Raw genomic sequence first — 22,845 nt, 5'->3', positions numbered from 1 at the left:
TGCAGCCTGTGCAGCTCAGCAGACTCTACACACACAGCCGCTCAGCCACTGCCACACAGCCATACCTGGCACCAGCAGACTGGGCAACAGGCAAGACCACAGAGGCTTGAACACTGTCCTCCATCCTGTGTCAGAGCAGTTGGCCAGCAGAGCATGGCAGCAGACATTTGACTACATTTATTTACTAGCGGGCACATTTTGGTGCCAACTTATCCCAGTCCTCCCCAGTCCTTCACTTTTTCTGATTCACTGGGAACAGACTGAGCACCTTTGCCTACTCCTGAGCCTATTCTGGTTCTCAGGGTCAAGTTTACTCACAGCTCTTAGAGACTTTCCAGCCCCACGATCCCACTGAGGTTTGCTCCCTGCTGCTCAAATGACCAGCCAAGCTCCGGGTAACACTGAAGCTTGCAACAGTCTCTCCAACCCAGACACCAAGCTTTCCAGCAAAAGCTTTTCTTGCTAAGCCTCTGCAGCCCTCCTGCTCCACCTTTCTTTTTCTTTTCTTGGAGAACCACTCCAAAGGCAGCAATGGGAATAAATAATTGCTATGGGCAATGATATACCCAGGCAGCAACTAAATTTTGTACCTGGGCAGTACACACCAAATAGCAAACACTGCAATTGTGAGCAGGGAAGAACTTGGGAGAGATCTCAGGGAGAGTTGGTCCAGCTGGGAAAAAGAAGAGGGAAGGGGAAAAAAAGAGATAGAAAAAGGAAAGAAAAGAAGCCATGTTCATGGCCTCTTGGTTACGTAAACTTCATTTCCATGTCTTTTATCACTGATTAGATAAGCTATTGCTCAAGTTCAAGTTCTGTATCAAGTAAACCATGATAATCCTCTCAGGAATTCCCCATGCCCCAGCTTGAACAGACCTGCAGAAAAGAGCTTAAGGGGTTGCCTTCAGCTTAAAAAAAGAAACCCACACCAGCACACCGCCACATACTTATTTATAGCATAGGCAAATTTGGGGCCTTATAGAGTACTGAAGGCTTATACAGCTCTGTCTGAATAAAGGGATCTACTTCTGTCCTAGTTCATAAATGCCACAAGCTACTACTTGGTCATGCATCACAGAGCTGAACAGCAGCCCCAAGACAACCACCCTGCTGAGGAGAATTTCTTGCAGCAATAAGGATCTGGAGGATCAGACCCCCAGAAGCAATTAAACTGATTCACAACCAGCTCCACACACTTCAGGCTGAATTACAGCAACAACAATTTTTCAGGCAGCTGTATATTTTTTTGTTTGTTTGTTTTATTACAGCACAAGATAATTTTGCATCCTTTACTGCTGGTGGCAGAATTACAGTGATTTCAAACAATTATGACCCTGCTTTGGGTACAAGATTTAAAACTCAAAGACCACCTCCTCCTGTACTTGTACCGTCAGGACATCCGGATGTGAACCATCTCTGTCTGTATTTGCTAAGACAGTGGTGTGATCCCATCTAGCAACTGGATCTATTTGCTAACCACTTAAACATGCACTCTCACACTCTGTGCTGTAACACAAAAGACCATTTCATACATTTCTGGTTGCAAGACGGATGACAGCAATAAGCAGACACACCAACTCCTGCCCTCCTCTCTGCTGCTCGGCATCAGGACGCATATTATCTGGGCCAGCAATTTTATCACAGCATCTTCCAGGGAACCAACTTAGCCTAAAGGCAATGAAGGCCAACATTTGAAGCTTAATACTTTACAGGGCTGCATCTAGCCACCCCCATGCAGCTCAGCGAAGAGCAACCACACATTACAAGGGCACAGCCCCAAGCTCTCCCAAGCCTGCGGCTGTCAGAAGATCAAGGGAGGCAGTGGCTATCATCTAAAAGTGGGGGTTAAAAAGTAAACTTTCTTCATGTCTGCTTCCTCAGGCAGCCCAACAGGCTCCAGCACTCACAACTTTCTTACTCATTTCAAGCTACCAAGACTTTCATCCCACTGACAGCCCCTCTCAATTAGGGTCTTTCACACATCTGAGTACTTTATGACGCTCAAACTAGAAGATGCAGCATATCAAACAAAACACATTTCTCTTCCCCACCAGTAACTGCAAGATCCTCTAGCATCAACTGACAACCCATACCATTGTGGGAAAGGCTGTACTTAGATCAGCTGCTGGAAAAGCTCTTCCAAGGTAGCAGCTGAATTCAAATCACACACCAATTAGCTCAGGGGGATTTGTATGTTTTTCTTTCAGGAAACCTATCTGAGAACAGAACAATACAAACAGATAAAAACAGTTTAAATCTCATTAAAAGCTCTCAAACTGTGTCAAAAGCAATCCTGAGGAAAACAGGAGCAAGTCTAACTAATTTCACCCCATCAGAAGGGGTTTAGTCCTTTAAACCCTCTTGCTGCATCCCTCCACCTCCCAAGGAAGAGTAAGGTAACACAGAGGTCCGGAGTGGCTACAGACCTGTTCAACATCACGCAGCAAGCGAAGGCCTGTGCCAAGCCACCCTGGTCCATGCTGTATCTTTCCCACAAGAGGTTTTCCAGGCAGCTCTCCTTGGGTTTTTCACCTCTCGCCTCAAGGCCAGATGCAGATGACCGTGCTTTTTCTGAAGCCAGTGCCAATGAGGCCACTGCATTCGTTATCCAGGAGGATAATGACAGAGTGCAATTCAGTCAACAGCAAATCCTCCCCAGGGAGATGCCCTCTGACCTTCCCTGAGCTGGGGGATGAACGTAGACAGCCAGATCTCAGACAGGCGGCAGAGCTGAGTGAATAATTCCTAATGAATCCTTTCATCTCTTCTTTTGTTTTGGGGAAGGAGGGGGGAGGGAAAAAGTTTGGCATTATCCACCAGCAGAAGATTATTTTCTAGAGCTACTCCAAACCACTGTCACCTGAACCACATTTTTCATGGCTTCTGCTCAGTTCCCAGTGAGCATGAAACAGGCTGCTCTCTGCAGAGATGCCCCTGGTGCAGAGGGCCAGCCTGGGAGGGGAGAGCCAAAGCCATAGAGAGCACGGATGCTCCTGGAAACCTAGCTTAAAATCACCCTTAGGCAAGCAATTGAGACCAAATCTCAGATATCCATTCAAATCGCATTTTTGCCAATAAAATTCAGTTCCACTGACACATCAGCAACACATGGAGGGCAAGAAAGTTCATTAAATAAGGCCTGCAGAAACCCAGGACCTTACCACTCTCCACGTGCCATTCAGCCCGCACCATCAATTTTCTCCCATTTTCCAAGCCACAAGCTAGAAGGATCCTGAGCATTTGATACAAACAGATTTATTCCTCCCTCCCCCTACAAAAAAAAGCCATTCCTATTTCTCATGTGTGAGCTCAGCTCAGCATCTTCTGAACATTCAGTGTCACCCAGAGGTACTAAGGGTGGAAAACCAATTCAAAACCCTGAGAATTCAGAGCTGCTTCACAAACTTGCAGTCACCCACGTGGCACACCCAGGCTTATAGGCACTAGTCTCCATCAGTGTGACAGTACCACTTTTAGCCTTTGCAGTTTTTATCCCCACCTCTCCACCAGGCTTGAAATGAGCCATGTCTGAAGCAGACACTTCCATGGAGCTGCACCAGCATTAACAGGGATTTTACCCTCAGCAGCACCTACGTTTTATATTGGGAATAAAAATTACATGGAAGGACCACAGTCGTGGGATGCTCCCTACACTATTACCAGACAAATGAACTGACATGAACCTACACACTTAAATAGAGCTTGGCTGGTGTATTTATATAGATGCCAAATCCCAGGGATATCAATGACAATCTCCTCCTCAGTAAAACCTGATTACAGCACTGGACTCTCTAAAGCCCCCCTGCCATCTCCAACGTCACCCAAGACGTCACAGGGAGCGGGTGGTGAACCCCTCCAGGTGCCCAGCACAGTGGGGGTTGCAATGCCAATCATTAAGCAGATCTTCAAAGGAAGAAAAACAAGAGTCCTAGTCAATGACTGACCAGTGCAATGGCTCAGGCTCCTCTCATGTGCTCCTCTCACAGCACATTTGTTTGCCAAGCTGCCCAAAAGGTTTCAAAGGGTCAAACATGAGGTCATCAACTGCACAGTGATTTCAGCTTCACTGAGAAATACAAAAAGCTGAAACTGCAAGCAAGAAAGGTCCCAGTACTTACAATTAAAGGCTAAAATAAGTAATGAAAATGCAAATCCTTTCAGTTTAAACACAGCAGAAGCAGCAGCAACAAGAAACAAAACAACCAAAAATAACCCCCCCACAAGCCAAGGATCTCATGATTTTTGAAGATCAGAGGTTAGCATGATTTAGTAATCCACCTAAAATTCTGACCAGCCTCAAGAACCAAGAGTGGCTGTGGAAAGCAAAACCTTGCTTTCAGGCTATTTTGAGAAGCACTCACAAGGTTTATCCCAGAAACTGCTCTCTGCCTACTCAGATTTCTCAACTGAACTGATCACATGGTGTTTCGAAGGACTGCTGGAGACACTTGAGAATAGCTGCACTGCCTGCTGCTATCTGCCTGGCACAGGACGGTTTTTAATTGAGGTTGAACTCTTAAGTCCCTGCTGCACTCTGCAGCTCCAATCACTGAAATAATAATTAAACCCAGGAGAAAGAGTGCAAAGTAGCAATGCCTTTAACTAGTGTATTAAGATGAGGAAAACCAAAGACATGCACAGACATCTCCAGGATGTGCTGTTTTGTTTCAAGCCTGAGGATCTGACCAGATTTCAAACAAAAGCTGGGGTGGCAAAGATCCTGCAGTGCAGTACAGGAACAGGAGAGATGCAGAGAAGTACCCACTTTCAGCTCACCCAGCCCAAAAAGGAAATTAGAGAAGTTTTCCCCATCCGAGTTTGGAATTTTCCTCCCATGGGAATCAGAGATTATAAAATGAGAGGGAACACAAAGCAAACTAAGTGCATCAGTTCAGAGCCACCCTGCCCAGCTCAGACGGACCTAGGAATTAAACCTGCTAAAGAAACCACCCTGAGGTCAGAGCTGGCTGCAGAGGCTGCTGGTGGATCTGACAACAAGAGTTCTGCTCTGAAACCTGAGGGGAGAGACTCAGCCTGGAAACGACTCCCCATTAGGTTAATTAGTCAAGTTTGATGTATCCAAGTCGGTTACCATGGTCACAGGGACTGGAGAGTAATGCTTTACACAGATTTCCCTATGTGGGACTGAGGATGGGGGAGCTGTGTCCAGTTCCTCTGGGCCCCTAGCAGGGCAGGAACAAGGACCTCACTGCCCCAGGGTGCCCTGAGCTCTGCACAAACACCCCTTTCACCCCGGGCTGGACTGCTTACAAACGCTTACTGGAAGAGCTCCTTGTCCATAGATCATTGGGCTGCTAAAAATAGCACCAGAGAGCAACCAGGTTAATGACACATCAAGAAGATGCATTTGCACATGGAAATAAACAGAATGCATGTGAGATCGGCCCTCCACCTGGCTCCTGCTTGCTTTTGAGTGGGGGAACAAACAAAAAGGTGCAGTTTTCTCTTAAAAATTCAAAACCCACCTGTCAAAGAAGTGACAGAAAGCTGTCCATCTCTCCAAACACCATGTCAAATACAGCTGCCTGGGCATTGACTGCTGTGTGTTGCAGCACTTCCCCAAACAAGCAAATGTTTTAAGTGTCATTAGCTTCATTATGATCAACATCCCATCAGTTACAAACTGTGCTGCAACACACATTGCACAGGAGTGAAAACTGCCACCTCTAGAACAGCAGCAGATTTAGTAATGAAGTGGGAGACAAATAGCAATTTGGAGTCCAGCAAAGCTCTGGTAGAAGAGTGGGTTTAAACTCCCTTGGGAACAGGACCCTCCCCTCTCTCTCAATTTCTGTTCATCAAGTGCCTGAGCCACGACTGATGCTTGCAGAAGCTGCCACAGAGCACAGAGGATGGCAGCCGACCAACTTTCCTCTTCATCAGCTCTCTCCTGGATCTGCAGGCACAAAAACACAGACTACTCAAGTCTCCCAGGGAGCACAAGCAAGGTTCAAGGAATAAAGGCAACGCAGCCAGCAGCCAACACAAAGCAGTAAAGGGCACACAGAGGCGATGTGAAAAGCCCAGCCCCTGCTATGGAGGAGCACTCCCAGCCATGTTCTGAACCAAGGCAGGCAATGTCCAACCCACAGAGAAGCAGCAAACCCCACAGACCTTCCCCAGCTGTCCAGACCTTGGCAGGAAAGCACTTAACCTCTACCAAAATTGCCTGAGCAGGACTACTGGCTAATATCACAGCAGGAATCACAGAATCACACAGAATCACCAAGGCTGGAAGAGAACTCAAAGATCACCAAGTCCAACCTGTCACCACCGACCTCATGATGGTCTGTATCACCTGAATCAGAACTGTTATATCCCCTGATAACAGGAGACACATTAGAAATAAGCACAGGTCTACACAGAAGAAAAAAATCTGCTATTTAGAGAAGAATTTCGAGACTCTGCTTTTGCTTCTGCAAAAGACATAGGCTTGAAAAGCAACCAAGCTGTGTAAATACCAGCCACTATCCCCTGGTCTCCAGCTGTCTGTCCCTTGGCTCCCCATCCCACCTTGCAGCACCTATACTATTCCCAAGGTGGTGCCGACTCACCCAGGAGCAGCCATTTGGGTCATACAGCCTTTCAACTACTCGAGTCAAAAACAACAGGAGTGAGAAGCACTGAGACAGAAACACGGTGAAGGGCAGTGAGGTGGAAAACTCCTTTAGCCAATACAGCCACCAGCCCCCTCACATCTCAGGAATATAGCCTGGAAGTCAGCAAGGTGCCGTGAAAAAGGCAGAAGGAATCACCCTTGTTTGACAGCCCCAAACCCATTAAGAGACACAACTCAGTTCCACCTTTCTTAGCAGGTTAATGTTAAGTTGCTACTTGTCCCCCACCCTTCTTCTGCAGATGCCTTAATTGGTTGCTTAATACAGATCTCAGTTATGCTTATCTCAACACTGGGAGGTGGCCATGTGATGGGAGTGCAGAACACAGAGAAGACCCATTTGTCTCTGTAACTAATTGTTCTGCCTCCTCAACACGCACACCAAATTGACTTGGCAAGACTGCCAGGCAAAGCTGCTGCATTTATTTAGACATTTCTTCTGCTGGCTGGGAGGCTCTGTGAAGCAAACTGCAAATGGCCAGGACAGCACAGGCACCTTTATCAAATGAATGCAAAATGGGAATGAGTGAACATAAGGTCCCAGGTCAGCAGCACTGCTAGCCGTGCCTTTTACAGTAGGTGTTTCAGCCCCAGCTGATACCAGACTGGCTTAGGAACATTTAGGAATACGTAATCCTCATAGAGCCTATCTATTGTGTACACTAAGAATCATTAGCTGTGTAAACAATATGAAATTTAACTGAGGGCTTAAGAAAGAAGTTAAGACAAGCAAAGTGATTGAGACAGACTCTGTGGTCAGTCTGTCCCATCAACCATATCAGCCAGCCTAGAGACCATGCACAAAGAAGTTTGGCTAAAGGCCATAGGGAGGAAGAGGATGGACATCCCAAACGACCACTAGGAGACCCCCACACGCATAATGAGCACGTGTGCAGGAGATTTACATATGGAACGAATGCCATAAACTACTATGAATATGCTAATCCTGCCTTAGAACAGTGATGCAAACAGGTATGCTCTCAATTTTACTGGCTGTGGTACACTCAGGTGGAGCGATCCCCTGTGCGTCCTACGCTGCTTCCTAACACCTCCTTGGCCTTGGGAAGTTTTCTTGCTGTATTCAGTAACCAGTTACCTAAGGAAAAATATTCAAGAAGTTCAAAAAGGCAAGTGTGAACAGTCACTCGTTTCTGGCTACAGGCTTCTTCACCCGAGGGATCAGCCTCCATAAAACACAAATAAGTATGTGTAGACTGCCTGATTAAAACACAGGGGAGTGCCTGTGTTAGCCAAACACGTCTAATGCCTCGAGCAGCAACCGGGTAACTCAAGGCTGAAGAGTCGTGCACAGACATGCTCTTCCTAGAACAGCCCCACGCCTGCAGCCAGCCCTCTGACTCTGCACCCATCTTCCAGCTCAGCCAAAGGTTCAAGGTGTTTCCGCATAAAACAAGGAACTGAAGCAAGACAAACACAATAATACATTGTGTGGGGAAGAAAGCCTCCTGCTGAGAAGAAATTCACAGACGTTTAAAAAGCACAACTGAACAAAATACACAAGGAAAAAAGGCGGGGGGGGGGGTGGGGGAACACACCACAAAAACCCACACACAACCAAGCCCAGATGGAGCTGAAAGTTCTTGCTCATTGAGATGGCAAAACTCACACTGCCTTTGGCAGGAGAAGCAGGAGCAACCAGGGTGCTCGTGTCTGCCTCTGCAGCATGATTCCTCCACCTCTGAGCACACCAAACTCCCCATTTCTCAGCTTTCACCTGCTGTTGGCAGATTTTAAGGACATCCACAGAAGTGCTTTACATTTCATGAGCACCAGTCTCGGTCAAGATGACACAAACCTTAGATTTCCAGTCACAGAGAACAACACAACCCTTAAGGTGAACACTGACTTCTCTCTCTACTCATGTTTCATAATGCTGGAGAAAACCCAACATCTTGCAGTGTTTCTCAGTTCATCACCACACACAACCCTCAGGAACGCTGCTGACAGCTGGCTGGGTTCTGGACCCAAACCACAGCAGCTCTTTACGTGCATCTCTAGTCATGGCATCTCAAACCACGTAGACATCAAAAATGGAAAAAACCCACCACAAAAATTTAGCAGCTACCCTGTCAAGGGAGCAAAGCAAAGCCAAGACTAAAACCTACAAATGAAGAAAAAAGTAACACTAGAGAGGAAGAAGAAAAAAGGACTGGCTGACACCTCCTATACATGCTGTCAGCAGGATCGTTTGTTCCAAAAGTAAAGATGCTCAATGCATCCAATGACACGACAACTGCTTCACGGGCCCAACACTGGAGTTCCACAAAAGCCTCTGAACATCCACTGCCTTGCAGCTCAGTAAAACACAAGCACTTGTACTTGCTCAGAGCAAGCAAGACACCATGTGCCACCCCGACTCCCGTAGGATTTTCCACTCAAGCATCCACTCAAGCATCCACTTGGGCTGCAAAGAGGCCTTTCACCCCTCTACCCTTTGCCAGTCATGCTCAGCAGCTCCAGCCACAAGCCCACAGATGTGCTAGCTGCCCAGGTGCCTGTGCCACATCGCGCAAAACCATCTCAACAGCAGCACAGGATCCCAAACAACTTCAGCCCAGCAAGCGCAGAAAGGCAGCGCTAGAGCCTCAGGCCCCCCCACACAGCCAGCAGCAACCAGCCTCCTGCACAGCCTGGATACACTCAGGCTGCTTCATCAGCACCTCTCAAAGAAGTAACATTTATTTAAGACTACAAAGCCTTGAATAAGAATACTGATGTCTTTTTCCACTGCCAGTTCAGGGAGCTTTCTCAAAACACTGGATACACAAGATTCCTGCAACACAGACTCCGCTGCATTGTATTTCTTTGACAGTTTTTAATCACCTCTGGTCTAGCATTTGGAAATTATTATTCACACACCCTCACACAACAGGAACAAGGCTGCAGGGGAACATGAATTTCACTGGCCTGCCTGGTTTTGTCTGTGAACACCACCTCATGTATTACCAAATCAAAACAAGCAGACCAACTTCAGCACAAGGGGGGAAATGAAAGGGCAGACCAGTGACCTAGAAATGAAGCTGAGCCTTTGGTGTGCACTTGAAACCTTGCAGGGGGGAAAAAAAGAAGCTGCAACTGCTTTCAAGATGGAAAGTTTGTTAATGGAATTATATGACATGGTACCCACAGAAAAACAAGAGCCTGAGCAAGGTCTTTCCAACAAGAAAAAGTCATCCCCTTCACCAAAGAGAAGAAACTCTTGTGGCAGAGAAGAATGGGAAACAGTTATTTAAGGTCTCAATGCAGGAAAAACACCCCCAGGCAAACGACTGGAGGAACTTCCCAGCTCTGACACCAACCACCACTGCTGTATTACACACCCAAGATTTACATACCAGATGATACCATGACGGCAACAGCAAAGGCTGGACGAGCCAGTAGACAAAGCTTTAGCAGTGGATTGGGAATGTTACAGTCACGGGTCTCAGCACTGATCCAAAGCAAACTCACCCTGCCAGGTGTAACTGGTTCAAGGAGGGTGTTAACAAGTTACCTTTGTTCCAGCAAGTTTCAGGCTTGATCAGGTAATGTCCACAACACCACCATAAAACTGGCATAGGATCTGCAACACCCTCTGGCAAGGCTGACAGGAGATGCCATCACATGCCAACATCCAGCCTGGCCTGTGCCTGTACTCCTGGGTAATCTGGTGTAAATCATCAGGGACTCACAGCCTTCACAAAACCATCTCCTTGCAACATCAAGGCAAGGAGATCACGCGGGCTCAGCAGTAAACACTTATGCAGAGCTGCAAAGTGCTTCTGCTATATGAGCCAGGTGCTGCCACCAATAAACCAGGTGCTAGCCGGGGATTCTGCAGCCCTGGGAGCTGCACCTTTGAGAAGCTTGCAGAGGCCAAAGACTTGGCTATTTACAAAGTGATCAAGTAGCACGCAGCTGAGAGCTGGTGCTACAAAGTCATAGTCGTTGGAGCTATTTCATAAGATTTTAAAAATGTTTTCAGAAGAAAACCAACTTTCCGTTGCTTGCCACAGCTTGCTAGAAGCCCACACATCCCACAGCACAGAGGAAAGACACCCTCCACCCTCTCCAGCCAGCACCGCACAGCTGGAGGTACAGGCACATTCTCAGAAAGCTTGACTCTGCCATCCTCCCACTGCACCTCGCTGAAATCCAAGCCCAAGGTTCAGTCCCTCACCCATAGCCTGCTGCAATCATCAGGTCCCAGGTCCTTTACACAACCACCTGAGCCTCCAGACCTTGCAATTACACCCTCCCTGAGGATGACAAAACCTGCCTACCTGGGAGACAGAGTCCTCAAGGGACTGATCACAGACAAGGGGATGATTCGTACCAGGAACCTTCCCAGGTCCTGTCATCCTCCACCCACAGACTGACACATTTCTTTCACAGTATCACAGTGTATTAGAGGTTGGAACCTTCTGCCTTCTCCAGTGCAGAGGCACAAAGGAGGACAATACAAACCACCCTCTTGCCCTAACACGCACAGGACAAACCTTCGCCGTGTTGCTTGGGAAGCTGGCGATAAACACTCTGGTAGCAGCAAGGAGCACCAGCCCAGAGCCTGCAGAAAACAGGGTTTAGAAGGCATTAGTGTCCCACAGATGGCCATGACACTGGAGTATTTCTTCGGTTTCCAGCCAGTTCCCTGCAGGGGCAGAGAGAAGCGCGCTCGGACAGCAAGGGTTAACTTCCCACATATTAGGGCCAAAACGGCATTTCTGGGCACGGCTGCTCGGTCCAGTGTTCCACCAGGGAAACAATGCTAAATAAAGATTACGCCGAGTGGTATTATGTAAATAATTCTCTTCCACAATGAAAGGATAAACCTCAACTGCTTGGTTAGTTATTAACCCGGGAGCCAGCGCCGCAGAGAGGAAATCCTGCCGGCTCTCCCTCCCTCAACACACGCAGCACCGGGAGAGCCTCGGCCAGGACAGCAGCTTCCAGAGACAATAACCACACCGTCCCCTGCCACCCCGGGCGCTGACACTCTCCCTCAGACTACTTCCCACAGGAGGAAATAATTTGGGCCCCACTACGTTGTCTCTTCCCAGGGCAGCCCTTCTCCTCTTGCCTTCACTGCTGCCGTTGAGGCTGGACTTGGGCCCCTTCCTCATCAGCTGCCACCTCCTCCTCCTACCAACAGTCCAGGACACAGAGGGCTCCCTGCCCTTTGATGGAAACACACTCCTCACCACATCCTCCTCTTGAAGACCTTCTCTTCCCCTTATAGGCTGAACCTACCGAAGGCTATCCTTGCCCACACATCTGACCAGAACGACTTGCTCGACCTTTCTGCATCCACCTCCCCCTGCAACCTTCCTCCCCCCTTGGCCTCACATCTGAATGCTTTATGTTTGTCACAGCATTTTCAATCTGTCAGCAATCCATCCATCTGCTGCCTCCTGGGTTTTTAACGCCATGCACCGTTCTGGGATACAGCCTTGCATAAAGCTCTTGGTGGAAAATGAAGCTGTACCTCATTTGGAAACCAAACCAGCGTTGAGATCATTTCTTTCCACAGTGCTGGGGTGTTTCAAAGGCTGGCTTCTTCCCTACAGCTAGCAGAAAAGCCATGATGCTATCCAGTCTAAAATAAACATTATGGGAGCGGCGATAAGGGGAAATATTTCAGCTGACTAAGAGTAATGTGGGTTCAAATCCAAGCGTAAGCTGATATTGCTTGTAATTTGTTCCTGAGCCAAAAACAGGCTGAGAGTGAAAAAAAATGGAAGGCATTAAACAACAAGCAGCGTACTCAGCGACTCTGGAAAACTTCAGCATTTCCATTTGTGTTATTATTTTTTTAAATAACCTTCAGTTTCACGGATCATAAAGTTAATTTGGGGCTAACTTCCTTCTCTAACTAGACAAAGCTGCTATCCTTTACATTCGTTAATGTTTGTTCAGTGCTCCGCAGCTATAAAGCGCTTGAGAGCACTAACCATTATCAGCCTTCTCCATGCCACCCAGCAAGCACATATCCGTGCCAGTTGCTTTGCTCTCCCTGTGTCATTGTCCCCTGCCATGCCCCAGCTCCCCTCCAACTGTGGTAGCCATCATGGCCACAGCCATCTAGCTCCATCTTCATCCCTTTTCTTCAGAGATATTCAGCTCTCTCAAGCTTTCAGAGATCCTACCTGGACAGATATCTCCAAGACAAATCTGGATCAGTGTCCAAGCACACACTATTAGCAGTGGGGTCCACAGCTACAGCCACAACCATGTACCATCTCTGAGCTTCCCACCATGAAAGTGGCAGGGGTAGCAACACCATGAATGGAGCACCTGCTCAAAAGAAACAACCTCTCCTCAGGTCCTCTCCTCACTGTTATGTAAGGGACAGTCCACATCCCAAAAAGTCCAATTTCCAGAGGCAAGTTTGCAGAGAGGGAGAGCCAGTGGCCTTGAGAAGGGAAATGACAAGTGGAGTGGGCAGCAGGACGGAGGATGCAATCCAGATTTCTCAATTCCCAGTGCAGTCCCACTGCTGCCTTGTGTGCAAGTCAAGGTTCACTTCCCAAAACTGCCAAATCACTCATTTCCTTCTGCTCCTCTGTCCCTCCTCCCCCTCTCCTACCAGATCCCTCCCTTACTCTGACCAAGCTCTTGTAGGCATTTCTGCCGTCTTTTATTCTGGAGCTCCAATTCCCCTCTTCAATCTTTTTTTAAGCAAACAGCTCTGCTCTAGCTGTGCTCATTAAATGAGAGGCATTTCCACTCTCTGCTGCGACAGAAAAATCTGTCCCTTCAACATTACAGGGCAACTCAAAGGTGCTGGCACACAGGTGTCATGGTAAGCTCTCCACCACTTCCCAATGTCAATAGACAGCAAGGGTCCTTCAAATCCATGCAAGAGCCTGTGCCACAGCATCCCAGACAAATATCCATGACCTCACAATGCCCAGCTCCTTAAGCAGCTGCAAAAGCCTCAGTCACTAATCACAGAGGCGACTGGGTGCTGCTGTATCTCATTTCTAGCTCCATTAGAGCTGACCCTGCTCTCCACTGAATCTCTCTGCAAAGACTAAAGCAAGTCACGATTTGCAGCTGCACAAAGATAAGAGTCCTTTTAAGAACACATTGCCCTGGATTTCCATCTTCCATTTCCCAGCATCTAGCCCCAGTCTGTACTGAAGGGGTTCACTGCTTGATGGCACAAAACCCAGGAGGGAAGAAGGGCTTTGCCACCAGGAGTAACGAGCCCTCACACTGAGCAGGCAGAGCACTCGCGGGGAAAGAGTCTCCTCTTCACCAGCTCTCCTGCAGACTCGCTCTGACACATTGAACTGCATATAACCCTCCTGGCCTCAGTTTTCAGACATGTCAAGTGATCTGGTCAGAATGAGACATCAGGTTAGGGACGAGGAAGTACTGCACACCAAACAGGGGCATTCTCAAACCTATGTCCCTTCATGCCTGCTTCCCAAATCAGCTGCGCAAAACTCACTTCTGGAAGTTGACCAATTTAATCCTCCTTTCCTATTTACTCATCTAGACACTGGGGAAAACATAACTTTACCCTTCTCCAAAGGGCTGTGAAAAGGACACTATGTCACACATGTAAATTATGGTTGACTTGAAGCAGTTTTTTCCCAGGATGACCTGACCGTAAACAGGACTGTATTTTAGAGGCCATTAACAACTCGAACCAGCAGCAAGGAGAACACCAAGAGCCATCAAGAGGACAAATAATTTAAAGCCATGTCATAAAAGATGAAGACATCTACGACCCAATTCCAGCCAGCACAGTCCAGAGCTGCCGTGGAGATGAGGCAGGCAGCTCACTTAACATGGGTAGCTATCAGCAGAGCTGCATGCATGCCTGCAGCGCCAATCATAACTAAACTGCCTGAACCAGACTGGATCTCCTAATTGCAAGATGTGAAAACAACCTGAACCAAACCCTCTTTGGATTTAGCGCAGGATGGCTCCAGGGAGTGGCACAACCTCCACTGGAGGCAAGTTGGTTCCAATCCAACCACAGCCATTAGCAAGTGAAAGGTATTGCCAAGCAGCAGCTGTTCAGTGGCTTGCATGAAACAAGTTTATGGTTTCAGTCCAGATCCCATTGTGAAAAAATGCCAGTCACCTCCCTGCTGCTCAAAGGTGTGAAGGCAGAGGCATCCACCCACCTCTCCAGCGCCGGAGATGCCAGCGTGGGAGGCGTTCCCATACGAGCATGGTACCAGCTCTGCAGAGCTGGCCCTGACCTCCACAGGGTTTTCAGAACCAGGTATGTTTTGCAACTTGGCAGAAACACACAACTAAATAACTGAAACCACCACCCACATGAAGCCAGAAGAACAAAGTACCAGTGTTTTCCTGCCCCAGACATGTGCGTGCCCCATCCCCTCTCTTGCACCAAAAATAGCTTCTACTTTTTCCCTTTTGGCAACAACAAACCAAGGTTTGAGTGCATTTGCTTTCAATAAACTAAACACATTTTGCAAGAGACTCTCTCATACTGAAACTTACTCAACTGATGTTATAAAATATTGCCACTCACAGAACTTTCCTCTCATGGCATCCTGGGACTCACCCCCAAACACTTTGTGAGCCTTGCTCTGTGTATTCCCTACCTGAGGCATAGATTCCGCACAGACCCAGCAGACCCAGGCACAAGGGAAGCTGAGCCAGGTCCCAAAGTCACCCCACAAGTCCACAATGAAATTTACTTAAGTACAACTTCCCTAAAGCCACCCCGGAAAGCACAGCTTCACTAAAGCTCTCCAGTAGTTTTGTCACCACTCGTTGGAAGTACTCACCCACTTGTCCCAACTCCTATTCCTCCCCTTTATGAGCTACCAGTAGTACCAAACCTTCATTTGTAAAACATGTGGCAAACTAAAAACAACCTTATTGATAAAACCCTAAATGGGAAACACAGCCACGGAGCTCCAGCAGACCACTGCATCCACCAAAGCCGCATTAAAAATACCAGATTCAGCAAAACCCTGATGTTTTCAAGGATTCAGAGCACCAGCCTCTGCTTCGTGTGGATACTGAAGGAGAGGTCGCAGAAAGAGTTCAAGCCATAAACGCCTGTGAACCGAAAGGGCAGCATTAGGAAACACCCATTGCCCAGGTCACTTCCAGCAGCACCCTCCTCCCAGGCAAATTCTTCAGCTGACCCAAAACACAAAGTTCAGGGAGTAACCAGCCTCCAGCACAGGCAGAAGCACCCGCAGTCTTCACAGACGAGGTTCAAAGTGGTGAAGAAGGGAGGTGTTCCTTGGGTCAACAGAGTCCCTCGCCCCAGGTAGTGAAAGCCCCAGGAGGGCCACAGCCGTGTAGGTTTTGCTGCTTCAGTGGCTTTGGCAGCAGCCCACATGGCAGGCAGCTGCCTGCACCCACTGCAGCCTGCTCTTTGTGCATTGTCAGGGCAAGGGAGCAGAAGGCACGGCCGAGGGAGAAGAGGGAAGAGGAAATTATCAGAATCGACAGGGGGAAAAAAATAATCACTCCAGAGACTGCAGCTGGGCTTTAGAGAATCATACACTTGTTGCCTGCAGACACCAGCCCCGTTTCCCCACCGTAAATATTTACACGCCACTAAACGCCACACAAGTGAGCTACGCGCTCAGCCCGCCGCTGGCCATGCCCAGGACCCACCACACAGATGGCATCCTCCTGGGGCAGCAAGGCTGGGTTTCCCACCCAGCGATGAACAACTACCTGAATGACCACCAATTACCCCCTGTCAGTATCGCTTCCACACGGGTCGGTAGGGCAGGAGCCAAAAAAATGATGCAGAATTGGAAGAAGAAATAATAACATGGAAGGGAGCATAAGGAGGCCCTTGGAGTGACCCCCACCTTGCAGACAGGGACGTCCCAGCTACTTTGCAAAACGTGTGGCGTTACGCCCCTGTATCCCCGGACCCCGCGGCTCCCCGGGGAGCGCTTCCCCTTGAAGGGAAAAAAAATGCAAACCCAAAAACAACCAACAAAATAAGAAAAACAACAGAAAGCAGAAAGTTTCTCCCCCAGCCAGCAGCTCCAGCAGCACATTTTCATCTTTACGTAACGGCGGCCGCCCGCACCCCTACCTGGCAGGGAGCGGCCCCCGGTCCAGCCCGACCCCCACCCGAGCGGGGCGACCGCTGCCTAACAGCGGGGGAGTCCCCGCCGGCCCCGGGCCCGCTCCGGGCAGCGCCACGCCCGGGGCAGCCCCCTCCGAAGCCCCGCTTCCCTCCTCTCCTCGCCTTACCTAATCCCGCCGGCAGCTGCCGCCCCCCATCGCCGCCACCGACCGCCGTTCCCTCCTCGCCTCCTGCTTCAGCGGCCGGCGGGGCAGCGCTGGGCGCGGGGCCCCGGCCCCGCCATCTGCGCCGTGTTTATAAATCCAGAGCCATGGGGCTGTCCGGCGGTTGCTCCGTTTGTCGGGGTGTGTGTGCGCGTCTGTCTGTCTGTTTGTCCGCCCGCCCGTGGGGCCGGGCCGTGCCGCCCCTCCGCCGCAGCGCTGGCCCAGCAGCGCCCTGCCCTGCCGAGCACGGCGGGAGGCGGCGGCGGTCCCTCGGGCCGCCCCACGGCAGCCACGGCGGCCGGGCGAGGCGGGGCGGAGCGGGGCAGGACGGGGCCGCCCGCGCCTCTTAAAGGAGCCGCGAACCACCCGCAACGGCACCGCTGAGCGCCCGACGGGAGAGCAGCGAGGGGCTGGCGGAGCGCAGCGGGTTCCTGCTGTCCCTTGCAAGGTGTCGGGGCCACCAACTATATCCGTATCACCAGCTCTGCTTGTGTCATTGGTCATATTGGTGCCGCTGGTTGTACTGGTCTCGTCAGCTACATTGGTGGCACTGGCTGCACTGGTGCTGCCAGTGATACCAGTGCCTCTGGTTATACAGGTGCTGCCAGCTATATTTGGTGTCACTTGCTGTACCGGTGTCACCAGCTACATCAGTGACTCTGGCTGTACCGGTGTCACCAGCAGTATCAGTGCTGCTGGCTGTACCTCCACATCCTGCTCCCCTACTCCTGCAGTCAACACAGGAGCAGAGGTGGGTTCACATAGGTACCCCACCACTCTACCTACCCACAGTTTATTTCTCTTTCCCCACCTCTCCACGAGTAGCATTTTCCTGGGAAGCAGGATAATGAGGTGGGTGGCTCTCGGCATTCCTTGCCCCAATACGGGTGCACTGCCGCGGGGCAGAGGGACTTTCCCAGGCCTGGATTCAGTCTCCTTAAGTCACCCGACTTGATATGTAAGCGGAGGCGCACGCCTGGGCACAAGTGTAAACGTGATCATAAACATCGGGAGCACGAGTCAAATCACCTCGAAGGATCCTGGTGCACCAGGAAAAGCAGGAAAAGTTGCTCTCTGTGCCCGTGGCAGTACCTTCCAAATGGGTTTTTCAAGGCCCTGTTTGGAAGTGTTTGTCTTGCAGGCTGAGTGTCTTGCAAAGCAGCAGATCAAATCTCCCTCTCAAAGGTGCGATTATCTTGGAAGACAAAGGACCGAATTTATCTGTGTTGCATTGTGGGGTGTCTCTGCTCCAGTCATTTGCATATTATGAGCTTTTTTTCCTAGCTGTGATGTTTCCCTCACTGAAGGGAAGGCAAGTCCCATAGCACAGCAAAAAGACTCCAGGCATTCATAGAATCATAGAATGCGTCAGGTTGGAAGAGACCCTCAAAGGTTATTTTGTCTAACCCCGCTGCTGTAAACAGGGGCATCCTTAACTAGATCAGGTTGTTCAGTACCTTACCAAGTTTGACCTCATGTCTCTAGGGATGAGGCCTCCTCTACATCTCTGGGCAACCTGTTCCGGTATTTCACTACCTTCACTGTAAAGAATTTCTTCCTAATGTCCAACCTAAAAATCTACCCTGCTCTAGTTACAAACCATTGCCTTTTGTCCTATCACTGCAGTACTCCAGGTGAGGTTTCACCAGAGCAGAGTGGCAGAATCACCTCTCTTGGCCTTCTGGCCACACTTCTCTTGATGCAGCCCAGGATACAATTGGCCTTCTGGGCTGCAAGTGTATATTGCTGGCCCGTGTCCAGCTTCTCATCCACCAGCACCCCCAAGTCCTTTCCTCCAGGGCTGCCCTCAGTCTCATCCTCTCCCAGCCTGTATCAGTTCATGTTACAGGAGCCAGGCTTTTATATTCCAGTGACCTTAGAACAACATTATAATCAAATGTATTTTAAAAACCCCTTAGGGTTGAACACACTTTCCAGCAATGCTGACTATCCTGCCAGAGCACAGATGGATTTTTTGTCCATGTTCCTACTGTCCAGAAGGCTGTGGTCCCAAATGGGCTGATATCACAGTGTGAATACAAGCTTTTTACTGTGGTATTGCTCTTAGAATAGTAGGGATTATTTCCTTTTGGATTTCTACATCTTCTGGAAGCCTGACAGCATGTATCCAGCAGCTACCAGAACCCAGTGGCGTTTATAAAACCATTATGCAAAACCACTGCATGCAGTAATCCCAAAGTACCCGAAATAATACTCGAATTACCCAGTAATACCCAAAACTAATGGTTGCCCAAATGTTGTGGGACTAAGTGACTTCAATTGTAGGGCAAGGCCAAGCAGCAAAACCCTCTGGCCAAGATTCTGTCTTCATCATCCTCATCTTAACAACCTCCTGAAGACGAGTGTGTGACTGTCCTTAATGGAAGAGGCTGGACATATTTGTATGACATTGCTGATCCTGGGAAAGCAAACCCATTCCCTGTCTCAAAGCAAGAACAATGAGCTTTAAAATAATGGCCTTGCAAAGCCCAGGCAGCCACGGTGTGCTCTTCCAATGGATTCTGGCTTTCAGAGCCTTGAAGCTTCACATTTTCCAATACTTTTCCTGTGATTGTGGAAGTTGGAAGCTTCTTTTTTTCTGGTGAAATACCAGATGAGGTTGTGGCAGCATCCCAAGGCTCTGGGAGCTGCAGTTTCACAAAGACTACAGTGAGCCTGCCTTGAGCACCGTGGAGCAGAGCGAGAGCTGGCACAGGCCTCTGTGCCGCAGCAGGACACGTATCCAGCACTGAAGGGGCTGTGGCTGCAATCACAACATGCCTGTGCTGCCAGGCTGCAGGTAGCTTACACAGATTTTCCGTGGTGTTTCACTTCGAAGCTGCTGTCGATAGCAATTCCATCAGATAAGGAGGTAATGTGACGCGCCTCTGCAACGTGGCGGCATCAAAGACAGGGACTTCAGAGCTCAGCGGAAAACTGGAGTCCTGCCTCCCATTCTCATCCTCAGCTGGTTTACATTAAGCTTGCCCCACACCTAGCACAAAGGCAAGAAACTGGGCTATTTTCTCACTTGGGTTCACCTAAACTCCTCCAGGAAAAGAAGTGAGACTCAAAGAAGGAGCCACCCTCACTTTGAAACTACCCTCCCATGGAAAGCATTAGGGGAAAAGTAAGTACATTTAAAGCAAGCTGCAGCCTCTAGTCTACGGCAGACTGTAACTGACTTTATCAGAGCATCAGCCCACCAGGAAAAACATGGTGGGGGTTTTACCCTCCACAACCACATGTGACCCATGGTGCTGGCACAGGGTTGAAGGGACTTGAACCCCCCAGCACCACAGAGGGACCATTTGGGGGGGGGGGGGGGGCAGGGAGAGGGGTGGCAAGGGGTTTGCAACCCTGCCCTGCATGATGCAATGGGGCTCCCTCCTTCCCACCATCCCAGTGACCTGCCTTTACTTGCTCCGGGCATGAGAGGAATTTGGTGGGACTTGGGCGGTATGAAGGTCTGGAGTTCACCCTCAGGAAATGGATCTCTTTCAGGGGGAAAAAAAAGTAATAAAGGTCTCTGCTTGTGGCCCTGGAGGAGGAAAGGAAAAGCCTGGGGAGCTGCCTGGTGGTGCAGGGGGCTTGCAACAGCTCCTCAAGGCCACGCTCTGTCTGCAGATGACTGCTCCTGTATTTTCCATGCTTGCTTTCAAGCTGGCAATGGTTTATGGAAACGAATTATACAAGATGACTATCTTAAAGAAGGTGACACTCAGCTACTTGCTGAGAGGGCAAATACCAAAGTGATCCTGGATGGTGGCTGTAAACTGGGAAATTTTCTATGCAGCACCAGGGCCACCTTCGTCCCTGAGCTGTGAAGACAACCCCACGCCTGTGCATCAGCCTCACCATGGGGCTGGGACCTCCATCAGCAGTGCAGCATCCTGTGGTTCATAGAGTCACAGGATGGTTTGGGTGGAATGGACCTGAAAGATCACTTATATTCTACACCCCCTGCCATGGGCAGTCATACCTTCTGCTAGGCCAGTTGCTCAAAGCTTCATCCAACCTGTCCTTGGCCACTTGCAGAGAGGCTGCTCTTTCCCAGGCAGACCTGACCATGGCCACAGGGTTTGGCCTCTCTGACCATTTCCTTGGCTCCTTCTTTTAAATGGCTGGGCCAAGTGGTCCTGAGAAGCTGCCCTGTTCCCTACCACAGAGAGTTTGGGTTGGGTTTGCAAGTGCCATGCCAGGGCCCAGCAGTGGGTAATGCTCCATCTGGTCACCCCAAAACACTTTTCACCATCAGAGCTGCATGGTCACATTGGTTCCTTGCAAGCTATGCTGAGACTGCCTTTCAGATTTTAATGCATCAGTGGGGGCAGATTGAACCCCACATGGGTCATGTCTCTTGTTCTTCCTGAAGGATCTGTGAGTCCTTGGCACTTCCAGCTACTATTAGGTGCAGAGGTAGCAGCGAGAGACACCTACCATGTTATTTCAGTAAATAGCACAGAAATTATAGCAGAGTGGATGGAGTGAATGCACTCACCTCCAAGTCAGTCTGGAGAAGAAATCACTTTAAGAAATGACAAAATACTCAAAATCACCCAATGGATCTCACTGGGGAAGAGCCTTGAAGCTGCAGAGCTTGTGCAGTGTCCCGGCAATGAGGGCATGGGGTGTAGGGGCACATCCTGCACTACACAGAGAGCAGCTGGCCATAGCCAGGTACCCTGGTCCAGCATGGCATCCTACAGTGGGCATGTGTGTAATGGCAGTGACAGCAAACTTTCTCCTACAACAAGACAGAAAAAGCAAACACCCCTCACCAGGCAATGGTGTGCTCTCCTTTGGTGCCAAATTAAGATGCCTTTTACTTCTGTACAATCAGAGAAAGGGTTAAAATGAGTGGAAGATCAGAGCAGTGATTAAGGTGTTTTGCAGAAGCATGTTGTGCTCTCTGCTTCCTACCCACAACAGAAGCACTGAAGCCCCACAGCTCACCAGGCACATCACAGCAGGGCACCACATGGCACAGCCCACCCCCTCAGGTGCTGTCCCTGAGGGCCAGAGGGCTACACAGGGATGAGACCCTCATCCAGAGGGATGAAAGGGGATGCTCATCTAGAGGGGTGCTGGGGGATGCTCGCCCACCCACAAGATGCATTGCAATCCCAGGGCTAAACCACTGTGGTGCAGCAGGGCATGGGGTGCAAATTCTGAGCTGGGTGCCACAGCTGTCCCCATCAAAGCCAGCAATGGGGACACCGGTGAGCAGGACATAAACTCAGCCACCAATTCCACAGGCACTTTGGCCACCCAGCAGACAGGTTGCTGCCTCTCATGGTACCAGGGCAGCTCACAGAATAACTAACTAGTCTTTATGGGAGAAATAAATGGCCATAGCTTTATTAAATCAATATTAATTCATAATCTTTAGCAGACAATTATAGTTATCTCACACACAATACTACCCACCTCTTCAAATCTCTGATCTGACAGGGTTATAATTAGCTTATTACTGGCCATACATCTGCTAATAACTTTTCCCTCAGCCCTGTGAAGTGAATTAAGGAGCACTAATAAACCATGGCTGTTAATCCATTTATATGTCTTACTCTTTTGTCTAGGCACCAAATTTACAGATACATAAAAGGGGGGTTCTCCTTCCTTTCCTCCAAGGTCTTACCACCTGGCAGCCCATGGCAGCTTGATGTGGACAAGGGTGTCCTCTCAATGTCCTGACAGATGCCATATTTGCTGGGAGCAGGACACAATAGGAAACATGGGAAAACGTTTTACAAGCTGAAAAATGTTTGAGAGTAGGTCTGGTTTCCCCAATAATTTCTCATTCTCAGCCCCAGTGCCTAGTGCAAAGCAGAAGGAGCTCTGGGAAGATCCACTGGCAAGGCTGCGAAGCCCCAAAAGTTTAGATGGGAGGGAATAAGGAGCAGGCAGGCAGCAAACATTGGCTTGCTTTCTGCAGTGCTCCCAGTACTGCC

At 49.4% G+C, this 22,845-nt stretch overlaps 1 protein-coding gene across 8 annotated transcripts in view; it reads right to left on the bottom strand.

Moving 5' to 3' along the window:
• NCOR2 (nuclear receptor corepressor 2) overlaps positions 1–17,156 on the bottom strand; it is a 259,628-nt gene extending 242,472 nt beyond the window's left edge. For all 8 annotated transcript variants that reach the window (XM_068157439.1, XM_068157445.1, XM_068157447.1 and 5 more), the window contains exon 1: positions 16,856–17,156. The gene's annotated coding sequence lies outside the window, so the exon portion shown is untranslated. The remainder of the gene's footprint in view (positions 1–16,855) is intronic.
• Between the last annotated feature and the right edge of the window lie 5,689 nt (positions 17,157–22,845).

The sequence above is a fragment of the Melanerpes formicivorus genome, unplaced genomic scaffold (assembly GCF_026170545.1).
Source record: "Melanerpes formicivorus ecotype bairdi unplaced genomic scaffold, bMelFor1.0.p_v2 SCAF_36, whole genome shotgun sequence".
NCBI lineage: Eukaryota > Metazoa > Chordata > Aves > Piciformes > Picidae > Melanerpes > Melanerpes formicivorus.
Note: the sequence above shows the minus strand (reverse complement) of the source record. Positions and strands in the feature narration are given on the sequence as shown.